This window comes from Toxorhynchites rutilus, unplaced genomic scaffold (genome assembly GCF_029784135.1).
Source record: "Toxorhynchites rutilus septentrionalis strain SRP unplaced genomic scaffold, ASM2978413v1 HiC_scaffold_10, whole genome shotgun sequence".
Taxonomy (NCBI): domain Eukaryota; kingdom Metazoa; phylum Arthropoda; class Insecta; order Diptera; family Culicidae; genus Toxorhynchites; species Toxorhynchites rutilus.
Window position 1 is genome coordinate 283,307 of NW_026599652.1, and position 13,808 is coordinate 297,114.

Here is a 13,808-nt window from a genome sequence, read left to right on the forward strand (position 1 = left end):
GCTGTTGTGGTGAAGCTCTTCGTTTATCATGAAAGCGCGAATGAACGGTGTCTCTAAGAGCCTGTTTGTGCACCTTAGGCCAGAAGGGAATCCATCAGGAGGAGAGTGATGCCACAAACTGTTCCCCGGGAAGATCTCGAAGCAGCCGCTACAAACACACACACATACACGCACGGCATTCTTTCCGTTTGGATGCCATTCAGCATCGAGAAAGATCCGGAAAATAATCTGCCAGTTCCTCTGGGAATTTAAAAATACATTCATGTGAAAGAGTTTATTTGAATGTTTTCTATCCATGTAACACTGTGACCAAATATGTTTCAATCAAGTGCTATTAACAGATGGTTATCGAGTTAGCATTAACCACTGGTGGGCTTCCAGTATCGAGGAAAATGTGGTAATATCTAATCGTTACTGAAAATAATCTGCCAATTCCTCTGGGAATTTAAAAATACATTCATGTGAAAGAGTTTATTTGAATGTTTTCTATCCATGTAACACTGTGACCAAATACATTTGGTTTTGTGATTTTTCAATCAATCGCAATTAACAGAATAGCTTCTGAAGATTATTCTTCCCCATCAGTAGAATATTTCCGTATCCAATATTGTATGCGCCCGCAATCGATTATTGCTCAGTCGCCGAAAGTTCCGAGCTCAGAGAGTTCATTCCCCTCTAGTTTGCCTTCCAAATTGCCATCGTAAACCATGCCTTCTCTCGATTCAATCACGCACAAAAAGCATACTTAAGCGATATTCTGGTGGTGAGACGCATTCATTTTTCGTGAGGACATCGACAAGACAACATCGTTGCTGAGGGTGCTGGACGGCGAAGGGTCGAGATCTGCCCTGAAACGCAGGCAGTTTGTTTGAACCTGTGAGGGAGCACAGAGAAGCCGATCCTTCAGGAGAAGAGAAGGTGACCATCGAAGCAGCCGCTACACACACATATACACGCACGGAATTCTTACCGTTTGGATGCCATTCAGCATCGAGAAAGATCCGGAAAATAATCTGCCAGTTCCTCTGGGAATTTAAAAATACATTCATGTGAAAGAATTTATTTGAATGTTTTCTATCTATGTAACACTGTGACCAAATATGTTTCAATCAAGTGCTATTAACAGATGGTTATCGAGTTAGCATAAACCACTGGTGGGCTTCCAGTATCGAGGAAAATGTGGTAATATCTAATCGTTACTGAAAATAATCTGCCAGTTCCTCTGGGAATTTAAAATTACATTCAAGTGAAAGAGTTTATTTGAATGTTTTCTATCCATGTAACACTGTGACCAAATACATTTGGTTTGGTGATTTTTCAATCAATCGCAATTAACAGAATAGCTTCTGAAGATTATTCTTCCCTATCAGTAGAATATTTCCGTATCCAATATTGGATGCATAAAACCTTGTGCATCCAACGTAACACTCTCGTTTTCGAAGTCCCCCAAATATTCATTCATTCAGAATGAATTCAGATTCAAATTCAAACAAATGATCTCTAAATCAACGATAGTCCTACGTCACCCTTGCGGTTATACCATAGATATAACCCACTTCCTGTTTTTCTTGTTGCTGATGCAGTGACGCTAACTGAAACTAGCACAATGTCGCTAGTACTAGCACAATGTCGCATAGACAAGAATTTTTACATTTTCCGGATTTTTTGCAAAAAGGGACTGCATAATAATTATGAAGAGGGTTGGCGATACAACCGAGCCTTGGGGAATTCCCCTTTCTTGGATTTTCAATGAAGATTTTGTGTTGTTGACTATGGCTCTGAGTTCTATTTTCTAGGAAACTTTTCACATAGAAACCTAGTCTTCCACGGATCACCCAGTCGAAGAGACTCTTCAATACTGGATATCTCCATGCTGATCAAATGCTTTACTTAGATAAAGTGATGCCACATCTGCGTGGTGATCTTTCTCAATAACGTCATGTACAATAGCCTGTAGATCTTCGAGGTGATCTTCTGTGCATTTTCCCGCACGAAAAGCGAACTGTCTTGGATCGAGCAGCTTATTAGACTCTAAAAAGGTCTTTAGGCGTCGATTTACTATCCTTTCTAGAACTTTTCCAACACAACTCAAAAGAGTCGAAAATTGTATAGAAGATGTTGGTTTTGACTACGTCTTTCATTTCTGTACCGGGGTGTTAGTTCAAAGTTTCTAAAACGAGAGAGTGACGCTGGACTGCAAGGTTTTGAACGTTAATACCTCTTTACCGGCTGGATGGAGTGGTATAATAATCACTTCATCCAAGAGATAAAATGTCAACGAATTATATGATTGTCACTTATCGGTTCAAAAGCTTAAAAATTGCTTTGAAAGCAAGCTATTGAAATCATAACAATCTTGCTCATTGATGATGATTGGTGATCGCAATGTGTTCCCGAACACGGTCACAAAATATAGGCACATGAAGAAACCGTGATTTGTTTTGCTCGCTTGCATGAGTGTTTGGGCATTGAGCTTCGTATTACGGAATGGAGGAGTAGGCATGACAATATGGGGTTGCAGTAGAAATGAACACACTTTTAAAATCAAAATTATGAATGAGAATTAATTTTCCCAAACCAAATTAGTACTCTATGTAAATGAAAATCACTTTTGCTTGCAAGTAGTGAAAAAATATCATGCAAAAATTGTGTCTCTAGATAATTTTATATTATAATGTTATGTTCTGGTGAGAATATCTGAAAAATCTGAAAGTCGTTTAAATTAGGGTCATAACGACGTACGTCTAATAGGTAAATAACACCAAGAAAAAAATTTCATACAAATTTTAGCTATTTAAAACTGCTTTAAGGGCGACTGATAGAGAATAGCTGGTCTCATACAAACTAATGTCGTATCCAGATGACACCATTCCACCGTCAACGCGAAAAGCAGACATACGCAAGGCGTGAGTACTTTCACTCGCATCGGTTTCTGTTCTGCTTTCGCATGGAACAGTCATGAAAAATTGTTTGCGTATGAATGCGTCCGAGCGAAGTAATATTCGCACCCATTTACGCATTCGGCTTGGTGTTCCCGTGATGTAATCCAATAGCATCAGTTTGGCTTGGTGTTCCCGTGATGTAATTCAATAGCATTTGGATCCAAAAATGGTCCAGTCGGTAATTTTTCCGATCATAGAGAACAAACTCATTGCACCACTGATACGCTCAAAATATTTCAAAAATCCAAATATTTGTCGAGTTGTTATCCAATCAATTTTAGATCGGAACCAATGACGGAGAGGTCGAGAGAGAACGCGGTTTTGGTCATAGAATACGTCAACGGCGATCGCTTCATAAGTTTTCCAACCAGTGCTTTAAACAATCTTTGGTTTTTAAATTACAACATACGAATCAACAAATTAGAAGAATAAAAAAATTGATTGTTCTATTGTACATACCTTTCATTCATCGACAACAGACATGCTTTCATTGCTAGACAACGTATTTCCAGTATCAGAATTCTTTTGTTTTGAGCCTGTTTGTTGTGAAGGAACGTCATTTCGAATGGCTGAATTTTGTGCGATATCGTCTAAAGATTTGTGGATGCAATCACCTGAAAATATACATGAGGGTAAAAAAGTATTTAATGAAAGTCATAGCCGGAAAATTACTTCATTTAATTAAAAAAAGTTAAGATAATTTAATCACAGTTGTTATCAATAACCTATTACAATGCAAATTGATTGGATAAAACACTTCAGTTTGTTTGTACTCATACATTTAGTTTACACACCGTCGGTTTCGTACAGAATCATACACGTTTTGTTTTACTTCTACAACTTTTTCGGACACGTTGCAGAGTTATGCTCACACAAACTGCGTCGTCAATCTAAGGACACACGGGAACTTCCGATCGGACACAATTTTTTCTTCACGCGAATTCTCGGGAAACAAAAACACACTTTTAGGTATAGTCTTTTTCTCTACACAAGCCAAAGGATAACTTCAAAAACACACAGCCCTCGGTTGAGTGCAATTTACGGCTGGAATTTTGCAATCGGCTGACTGCACACAAAAATTTTGAAGGTAGCAACGGAAGCGGGATCGGTTGAGCCAACACGATGTAATCACCTAAGACAAGACGTGACAACTGGCTTCTTACTCTTCTTTCTGCATTTTCTTCGACCAAGTGCTAGATAACAGGGAAGCGAGATGTGAAGGTTGCCAAATGTTATAAAATTTCGGAAGATTATTTTCCCATGAAAAACATGTGTTCTTCGTATCATGTATTTTCTGAGTTGCATAATTTTTTTTGTATCAATCTTCCGACCGAATATCACATATTTTAAACAATAAGTATTTTCCTGTTATTTTGGTATCCAAAAAATAAAATGTGAAGAGATAAAGAAAACTAGAAAACGTAGATTTGATAGTAGGTGTATGATATGTTGACATATATGAATTAAATTCAAAGTTCATTTTATTTATCAAGAGATTACGGGCCTTACCGTTTACACTTCAAGATGAAAACGGAATGGACGACACGCCATGAAATTTCGTTTTACGAGTTAGAGAAAATGATGGGTTTTCAGGTAGAATGAACACTCTTCAAATAGAAATTATGAATGAAAATTAACTTCTCCGTATCATATTAGTGTTGATTGTGAATGGAAAACTTTGCTTTCTTCATTTGGTAAAATAATCTCGTACAAAAATTGTATCTGAAGATAATTTTATATTATAATGAGTAGTTTTAGTGAGAATATCGCAAAGTGTATAGAAAACAGGTCAAGTTAGGGTAAGAAAGACGTTCTTCAAGTAAATAAATAACGCCAAGTAAAAATTTTCATTCAGGTTTTAACAATTTAAAAGTGCCTTCGGGCCGAGTAGTAAGACTTGTTAAAAGCTTATTTCGTTTCCAGATATCGATACCGTATCTCTGTCATCGCGGATAAACTTCAATTCGTTTTTACCGTGGAGTGTATACGGAAATAAGGCCTTATAATTTAACTTTGATATCGTTCAAATACTAACAGTACTGAAATATTGATAAAATCATACATTCCCAAATAATAACATAGCGTTTATTCAGGTTTTTTTTCTGTAGGTATGTATGGTTTATTCAAGTTCCAATATGATTTTAAATACTTTTCTGCTGCGTTGGTTGTTATTTGTTATTAGATTATAATTATATTGCTAACTGCTTTACGGCTGGAAAATAATTGAATGCTCTTCTCTGTTAGGTCGCTGCTATTATGCTATGCTAGATGGCAAAATAATCCCGAAAAGATGTAGGGTGGAAATTCCGATGCAATGTTTCCTTCTCTTCGGGAACACCGGACGTAATAGAAACGAAAATATACAAAAAAAAATCCATTATAGAAATTATCGCTAAATTGAAATGTGAATGCAACAATTATTCAATTTTGAATATATTTGGCAACATATTCATCTTTGTTAATTATTTTACTCATTAGACAATCAGAAGGCGAGTTGCAAGTGGTCCGAGTTTGACAGAAGTGGTGGTCCGGAATCGGCCCCCTATTGTCATGTCTCGTCTCAGGCTTCGTTTATTGCGATAGTTGCACCGTATTCGTTCGATTAATAATTGATTTCTGTATCGGGGATCACTAGTCACCAATATCTACACAGTAGAATATAAATTGAAGCATTGTTTGTTTACAATGACATAAAGCTGCAAGGTCATCGCCTGGTCTTATAGAAGGAGGAAGGAGAATAGAAGGAGTTACAGAGTATTGCTGTACGAATTTTCAAACGTACAGCAATACTCTGTAACTATAAACAGTGGATCTCGCTGAGGCAAACTTTTATCATTCCACTCCGACCGTCGACAGAGACGGACGTGTTTGGAGCTCCATTCATTACCTGATTTTTAAAAAGCTATTTATTTCTCTTTTCAGATTGTCTACCTGCGATTCATCAACTACCTGTCTGCCCTTGAGGACTACAACGATGGGGAAAACCCGGTCAACCGACCCAGGCATACCACATGGCACCAACAAACGACATCGATCGGACACCGGCAAGGAGCCAATATTAGAAAGAAACCGCTATGCTTTATTGGATGGCCATACCGAGGAGGAACCAACTACCGAGAAAGTAAATGTAGAGAAAAAGGTGAAAGTACCACCTTATTTTACAACATCGAGAGATATAGGAACTTTGAGGTCTGAACTGCTGGCGCTGAAATTGCAGCCAGTTTTTAAAATATGCAGCATCGGGATTAAAATCACTAGTCCCAACCTGGAGCAATATAAAATAATTGGATCATACCTGAAATCAAAAAATCATGAGTTTTACACTCACGATACGCCGTCTGAAAAACCATTTAAGGTGGTGTTGCGAGGTCTTCCTGCTATTGAGTTGGAGGATATTAAAAAAGATCTGGAACAATCATACAATATTCAGCCGTTAGCTGTATATCGGATGACTAGGCATAAAACGCCAGACAATGGGTATTCCAATGTTTTGTACCTGATCCACTTCAAGAAAGGATCAGCCAACATAACTCGCATAAGAGAAATCAGTGAGATCTTCAACATCTCGGTACAATGGGACCGATACAAACCTCAACATCGGGATGTAACGCAATGTTCAAATTGCCTTGGTTTCGGACACGGAACAAGAAACTGTCACATGAAAACTCGTTGTGGCAAGTGTGCTGCTGACCACCTAACAAGCACTTGCAGCCTTCCAGAAAAAGAACCTCGCAAATGCGTTAACTGTGGCGAAAGTCACCAAGCCACCAGCCGTAGCTGCACAAAACGTGCGGATTTTAAACGTATCTGGAAGCAAGCTACTGATAAAACACAGAATAGGAAGAAGGTTCCAGAATTTACTGACAAAGAGTTCCCTCCAATGGTTTCTCGCACGATTCCTGTTCTTCCTCCTCTTCCACTTCCTACAGGTCGCCCCCAAACGGCCTCTTCTAGCGAAAAGCCAAAAAAGGAGCAACCGAGCTATAGTAAGGTTGCAGCTATTGGTTTATCACCTACACCAAAACCTTCACCTCATTCCTCTTCTACTGAGGAGCTTTATAGCATGCAAGAACTTGCAACCCTGTTCTTGAACTAGATCGACAGACTAGAAGTTGTCGCAACCAACAGGAACAAGTACAAGTTATGCTACATTTTTATTATAACCATGGATCGGTCATCTCTAAGGCTAATTAATTGGAATGCCTGCTCTCTTAAGAGTAAGCTTATCGAGTTCACTGACTTCCTGGTGACAAACAGCATCGACGTAGCTATCGTTACTGAGACGCATCTTAAACCGAATATTAATATTCGAGTCCCGAATTATCGTCTATTGAGAATGGATCGTGCTGGTTCTGGTGGAGGAGGTGTTGCCTTAGCCATCAGAAATAACATCAGATATCGACTTTTGCCGTGTCTGAAACTCAACATCATCGAAGCTATTGGGGCGGAAATCACAACATCGATTGGGTCTATTATCGTGATTGCGGTCTACTATCCCAAACAGACGTCAATCAGAGATGGCTCAGCGTTGCTTCTTAAAAACGATATCATCAAGCTAACACGAAGGCAGTCGAAATACGTCATCGGCGGGGACATTAATGCTCGACATCAGTCCTGGGGAAACCAAAGGAGGAATCAATATGGAGTGACTCTAAATGATGATCTACAGTGTGGGCGCTACAGGATTCTTAGTCCAGCGACCCCCACTCGCATTTCTCGTTCTGGAGTACATTCCATAATTGATTTCTTCGTTACCAACATGGATCGCCACATCGGTGATCCTATTGCCCTTAACGAGTTGAGTTCGGATCACTTACCAGTGATGGTTGAATTGGGAGTGAATGTCGTAGTCAGGAGGCTACAATGTAGACGGGACCATCATCGTGCGAATTGGGTGGAATTCCAGCAGCTTATTGACAACAACATTGATCTCAATCAGCCTCTTGAATCTCCCGAAGATATCGAAGCAACAGTCAGCTCTATTCAAACTGCAGTTATTCAGGCTCGCCAAAACCACATCCCAGAAACGATTCAGGTGAGTGACTGTTCAAATTGATTCCATTACTAAACATTTGATTAGGCTTCGGAACCTCTATCGAAGGCAGTACCAACGTACTGGTATTCGAGAGAGGAAACGACAGTATAATCAGTTAACCAAGGTTATCCAGGCCAGAATGATTGATCTCCGTAACAAAAAACTCGCAAAAGATATTAGTAAACTTCCGAATAACTCCAAGCCTTTTTGGAGGCTCGCTAAAATTCTCAAGACCAAGTCTAATCCTATTCCTCCTCTTCTTCAACCTGATAATTCAGAACGATCGATAACACCTGCCGAAAAGGCTAATGCAATTGGCAACCATTTCGCTAGTTCACACAATCTTGGCCAGAACATTACAAGTCCATTTGAAGCTTCGGCGAATGATACTGTAAGGGCTATTGACAATATCCATTCTGTACCTCAAGAGAGTGAAATCATCTCGACTGCAGAGGTTATCTCGGTTATACGCTCGTTGAAGAATATGAAGGCCCCCGGCTTCGACAGTATATTTAACATTGAGTTGAAACATCTTAGTAACAACTTATATGAAATTATGACTTCTGTCTTCAACAGATGTCTATCACTTGGCTACTTCCCCTCGAGTTGGAAGTTGGCAAAAGTGATCCCGATACTAAAACCCGGAAAAGATCCTTTTTCTTCAAAGAGCTATCGACCAATTAGCCTTCTCCCAGCATTTTCGAAAGTATTCGAAAAAATTATATTAACGCGCATTCTTGCTTTTGCAGATGAGCACAATATATTTTTGGATGAGCAGTTTGGATTCCGAAAAGGTCACTCTACAATTCACCAGCTTCGTAGAGTATACAATATAATCAGACGAAACAAGTCAGTTTCAAAATCATCTGCCATGGCACTTCTTGATGTTGAAAAAGCATTTGATAATGTTTGGCATAATGGTCTCATTTACAAGCTTCAGAACTTTGGTTTTCCTACATACTTGATAAAAATTATAAAAAATTATCTTTCTGATAGAGCGTTCAATGTTTCTATAAACAATATTTCATCAGAGAAATTCATTGTGAATGCAGGTGTTCCTCAAGGATCCATCTTGGGACCAATTCTTTTCAATATCTACACTTCAAGCTTGGTTTTAAAGTCTGTGTTAGGGAACATTTTTCGATGAGAACAAAAGTCCCCCTACTTTCATGTATTTGCAATGCCGATTTCCCCAAAGCTGCCTGGTTTTGATGGCTGTGTTAGGGAAACCGTAAATCGGGCCAATCAGAACGATGCAGTTAGGGCGTTTAGATAACGCCTAATATTTTACAGTTATTCAATTGTTTATCTAATGAAAAACAACATTTTGTTAGTTGCGATAGATGCGTAGAAATATTCCCTATCAAGTGATGCAAACATCTCTCCTATCCAGTAAGAAATGTTCGAGCTATAAGCATTCGAAATCTTTCATTTTTTCCTGCATGTTCTGTGTTTAGGTTTTCATTTTACCCTCCATATATTCCGGTTATACGTAGTCCCACGTCAAAACGGCAAATGGTTTTAAAAGTTATAGTTTCTGCAGCAAATTATTTATTGTGCATTCGTCTACATTCGAATTAAAGGTAAAACCTTGTAAAATTATATAGATTTCAATTTATAATTTTTCTCATTGATTTTTAAAGAGGTAAGCGGCCACAGGAGGTTACTCAGCTGGAGGTGCTGGAACCGGGTTTTGTGCCGCTTAAAGATAATTAACTGCCACATCCGCAGCAACCGGCCTGGGAGGAACCATTCGTGCCCGAGGAATGATATTTGGTCTCACTCCGTAAGCATTGTTGATCTGCTGAACGACAATTCTGCGAGCTTTTTCCAACCGATCGGTGTTATTGTTGCGGAAACAGCCGAGTTGATATAGATAGAGCAACACTCCTACGAAAACTACCGTTAAGCATCTTGCCGGAGACGAGTATAGATATACAGGTCGGACTCGATTATATGTGATTCGATTATATACAATTTTGGACTCGATTATATACAGCTTGGAAAAACAAAAATTTTCTAGCTTATTTCAAGAAGGAAAGGAGAGCCTTTCAGCGTTAAGGTGAAGTTTAAGTGGCTATTACATGTGCAGTGGGGTAAAAATCGGGATTTTTTAAGATATTGCTTGAATTTTCACCAGGAATTGTTTAGAACGATATTGCAGCCAAATAATGAAAGATAGAAGTTGGGCGTCAAAGAACGAATTGTAGAGCGGTTAAAGAACTTCAATTTAATTGTTGCAAAACAATGTAGTTCAATTTAAAATTTTAGGATAAAATTAATAATAACACATTAAAAATTATTAACTTTGAAGTTTTTCACTTCCAAAATGTTATTAACATCCACTAATTGAGTTGTTCCACTACTAATCCTGTACTAATTTTTCTCATCTTGCAAATGAAATCATCAAAATTGTCTTCCTTAGCGTACTTTTTAATGTAGAGCCAGTTTGAAGCAACAGAGTCCGAAACAAAAAAAAAACTATCTCTTCTCTGTTCTATAACTCTGTCATTGTTGAAATTCGAAAATATGCGTAGGAGTATTTTTTTCATCAAATATAATCGTCTATCACCTCCTAAGACAATCTGGAAAAATTATTTTTTTTCGTGTGAGAAAGGTGTTTTCTGACTTAAAGGGGATGAATCAAAAATCAAATTCCTCTTTTATTTTCAAAAATCGAAAAATACATGTAAAAAAAAACAAATAAAAAAAAATTTGACTCGATTATATACAGTGAACAGAAATCAAAAACTGTATATAATCGAGTCCGCGCTGTACCACGGTCATCAGGATTCACACCCGACACAAGCTAAAGAAAATGTCCAACCAGTCACGGTTTTCTTGCTCCTCGACCACAATATTAGGAAACCTTCTAGCCGGGCAGCGCCCGCCTCCGCAACTGTCGCAGGTTGTGCTTTAAGTGTTCCAACAGCGGTAATGGCAGTGGCAGTGCCCGAGGGTACATTTGATGAAGCAGCTGCTGATGGTGAAGTTTCCGCGCCCACTCCAATCGCAGGTGATGATGGCATTGGAGAGCTTGCACTGTTTGGTATCGTTGATTGACTAGATGATCCTTGATTGACAGGTGTTTGCGCTGGTCCGGGATCGCCCCATTCGAAGTTATCGAAGCTGGAATGCTACCGGCTGATGGCATTGGCGAGAGGTATGGGTAGTATGCTAGGTTCGACAAAGTATGTGCGAATATTGGATTTGGAGGGATGTTAGCTGCTGATAGATTTGGCGGAGGGCTCTACATTGGTGAAGCTGTCATTGCAAGTTTGCTGGGGCACTTGGAATCAATGTTGGTGGATTGGTCTGTCCATTAGATATCACATTGATTTGAGTTTGCTGACCTTCATAATGGCGGATCTAATATAATGCTATCTTTTCTTCCCGATGTGCGGAAATGCGAATAGTGCTGTTACATTTAAGAAAGAAACAAATGACAATCTTACATTTTTTTTTTAGAATATCCTCCTCAGATGGACTCTCATTTGCAAATTTTGTTTTTGAATTGATCTTTTTGTACACAAATGCGATAGAGCGCACCAAATCTAAACAGTGCCCTTTAGGAATTTAGTAAATATCATTACCTCCAGAGATGCCAGCAGAAGGTCTTCGTCGAAAATATGAAATGTTGATGTGTATAAATACCTGCCAGCTACCTTTGTAATCGTGAGAATAGTAAAGTGATGTTTGAAAAACTGCAGGGAATTGAGTCAAGACATATAGAAAAGAAATACGATAGCCCTGTAGACTGCAACAGAATAGAGTCTCCGATAAAAATTTAATATCAGTAAAATTGCGAACTTGTCTGCAAATTTGGCATCCTTGCAATGATGATAAACAAATTTCGAAATAATTCGAAGACGAACGGATTGATAAATGTGCTTAATCGAAGTCGAACGGGTTACAAAATGCATTATTTTGCCAATTTCAACCCGTTCGGGATCCGGAATAGAGGTGAATTCCTTAATATTTTCCTCCGTTGATCGTATTGTTGTGAACCTATTCACGTTGGAGAGCATATTCGAACATATTCGTTGGCCGAGGCATTTTGATGTAATGTAATACTTTACTATTTTTGAAAGCATAGGCAGCCGTGGCAGTGTTCCGAGCTCTGCAATACAATTTTCTTACCCAATGTTAAAGTTGCTTAAACTTACATTATACACCCATTAAACGTAAAAATAATAATTGTATTGATATCAATAAAATTTTATTCTATTGATTTTCATGACATGAAACGCTATGACTAAGGAATAACATTTTATTGAGTAGTTTTTATAGCTGTTTCGATGATGTTGTCTGGCATCAGTGTCGAAAAAATAACGAATTTCACCAAACAAACAAAACCATGGTCGAAGATTGGAAAATGAAAATTTAACTTTCAGAGCACTTGCTCGAGTTTTGATGGGAAGTGTGCGAAAACGATCATTTTCTTCACACTGTTTCGCAAAATTATAGATTTTCGGGCGAGTGATGAAGGAGGGACATGAAAGAAATGAGCGCCATTGTGGCTAGCTTCCACTTTAACCTTAATATAGAGAAAACATATTGGAAACGGAAAGAGTAATTTTCTTTTATAATTTTTAGTTTGTGTTTAATTCAACCCAATGCGAATTTTAATTGGACTAACAACACCTACACTATACCATATGTAGAGCATATGGGAAATCACTTTTTCTAATATTTCTTCACTTCTACAATTTTTCTCGCCGCTTAACCAAACGACCCGTTCTCGAGCGGAAAAACAGCTTGATTTTTTATTTATGAAAATTGAAATAAATCGTTTCACATATCAAGTAATTTTCACCACAACACAAAATGTACACTTACACTTGTGATCATTTTTTCACAATACACGATCGGCCATTGATATGAAATTACACGAAGCAACATTTCGGTGGGAGCAAAAGCGCCCCCTATGTATTTGCAATGTTTCTTCTTATTTTCCTTTGTTTACGGAGACTTTAAATCTAACGATTCAATCGTCTCCGATTTTCTTTTCTACTATTTTTATTATTCTAGTTTCAAATGTTCTATATTTTCCTGTAAAGTCCTGTTTCTTTCAAAAATTCAATTAAGTTATTCTCCTGAATGTCATCATTACTCAATATGTCCCTTAGGTTTTTTCCAATATTAATCCTAATTCTAGCATCCTTCGTATGTTGACAATCCAGTAGTAAGTGACTTACAGAGATGGGAGCCTCGTTGCAAGAGCATTGAGGTTTTTCTTTATTTCTTTGAAAAAGATATGTATGAGTGACCTTTGTATGGCCGATTCGAAGACGGGTGAGAAGCCGTCTTTCCTTACTGTTGTTTCTGTCATGCCATGGAAGAGTGGTATTTTTAATTTTTTGAGGAAAAGTTGGTCTGTTGTTTCTCCAGGCTATGTTCCAACTTTGGTGGATCTGCTGTTTTACCCAAAGTTTCGCATCGGAGCGAGGAATGGGTACATTAGGGGGTTCTTGAATTCTGCCCCTACCGGCTAATTTGTCGGCGACAATATTTCCAGGAATTCCGGTATCACCGGGAATCCAACAGAAGGTAATATTTTTATCTTCTTCTATTGCAATGATCCATGGGTGAAGGTTTTTACCTTTTCGAAGAGCCCGGAGACAGCTCGCGGGATCATAAAACAGAACAATAGGAAGAGAATCATGTGTGCACTCTTGGGTAGCGATTAGAAGCGAAAATGCTTCTGCGCTAAAAATAGTGCATTGTGGAGGAAGCGAGAAACTACCAGTATATCGGTTTTCAAAAATACCGCAACCGACACCATCAGTGCTTAGTGTACTTGATGTTCAAACTGGAATTTTGTTACTACG

At 38.4% G+C, this 13,808-nt stretch overlaps 1 protein-coding gene across 1 annotated transcript in view; it reads right to left on the reverse strand.

Annotated features, from left to right (window-relative positions):
• The window catches only part of LOC129781445 (uncharacterized), a 324,032-nt gene that overhangs the window by 270,553 nt on the left and 39,671 nt on the right, over positions 1 to 13,808 (reverse strand). The window contains exon 5 of the mRNA XM_055789175.1: positions 3,402 to 3,556. The gene's annotated coding sequence lies outside the window, so the exon portion shown is untranslated. The remainder of the gene's footprint in view (positions 1 to 3,401; positions 3,557 to 13,808) is intronic.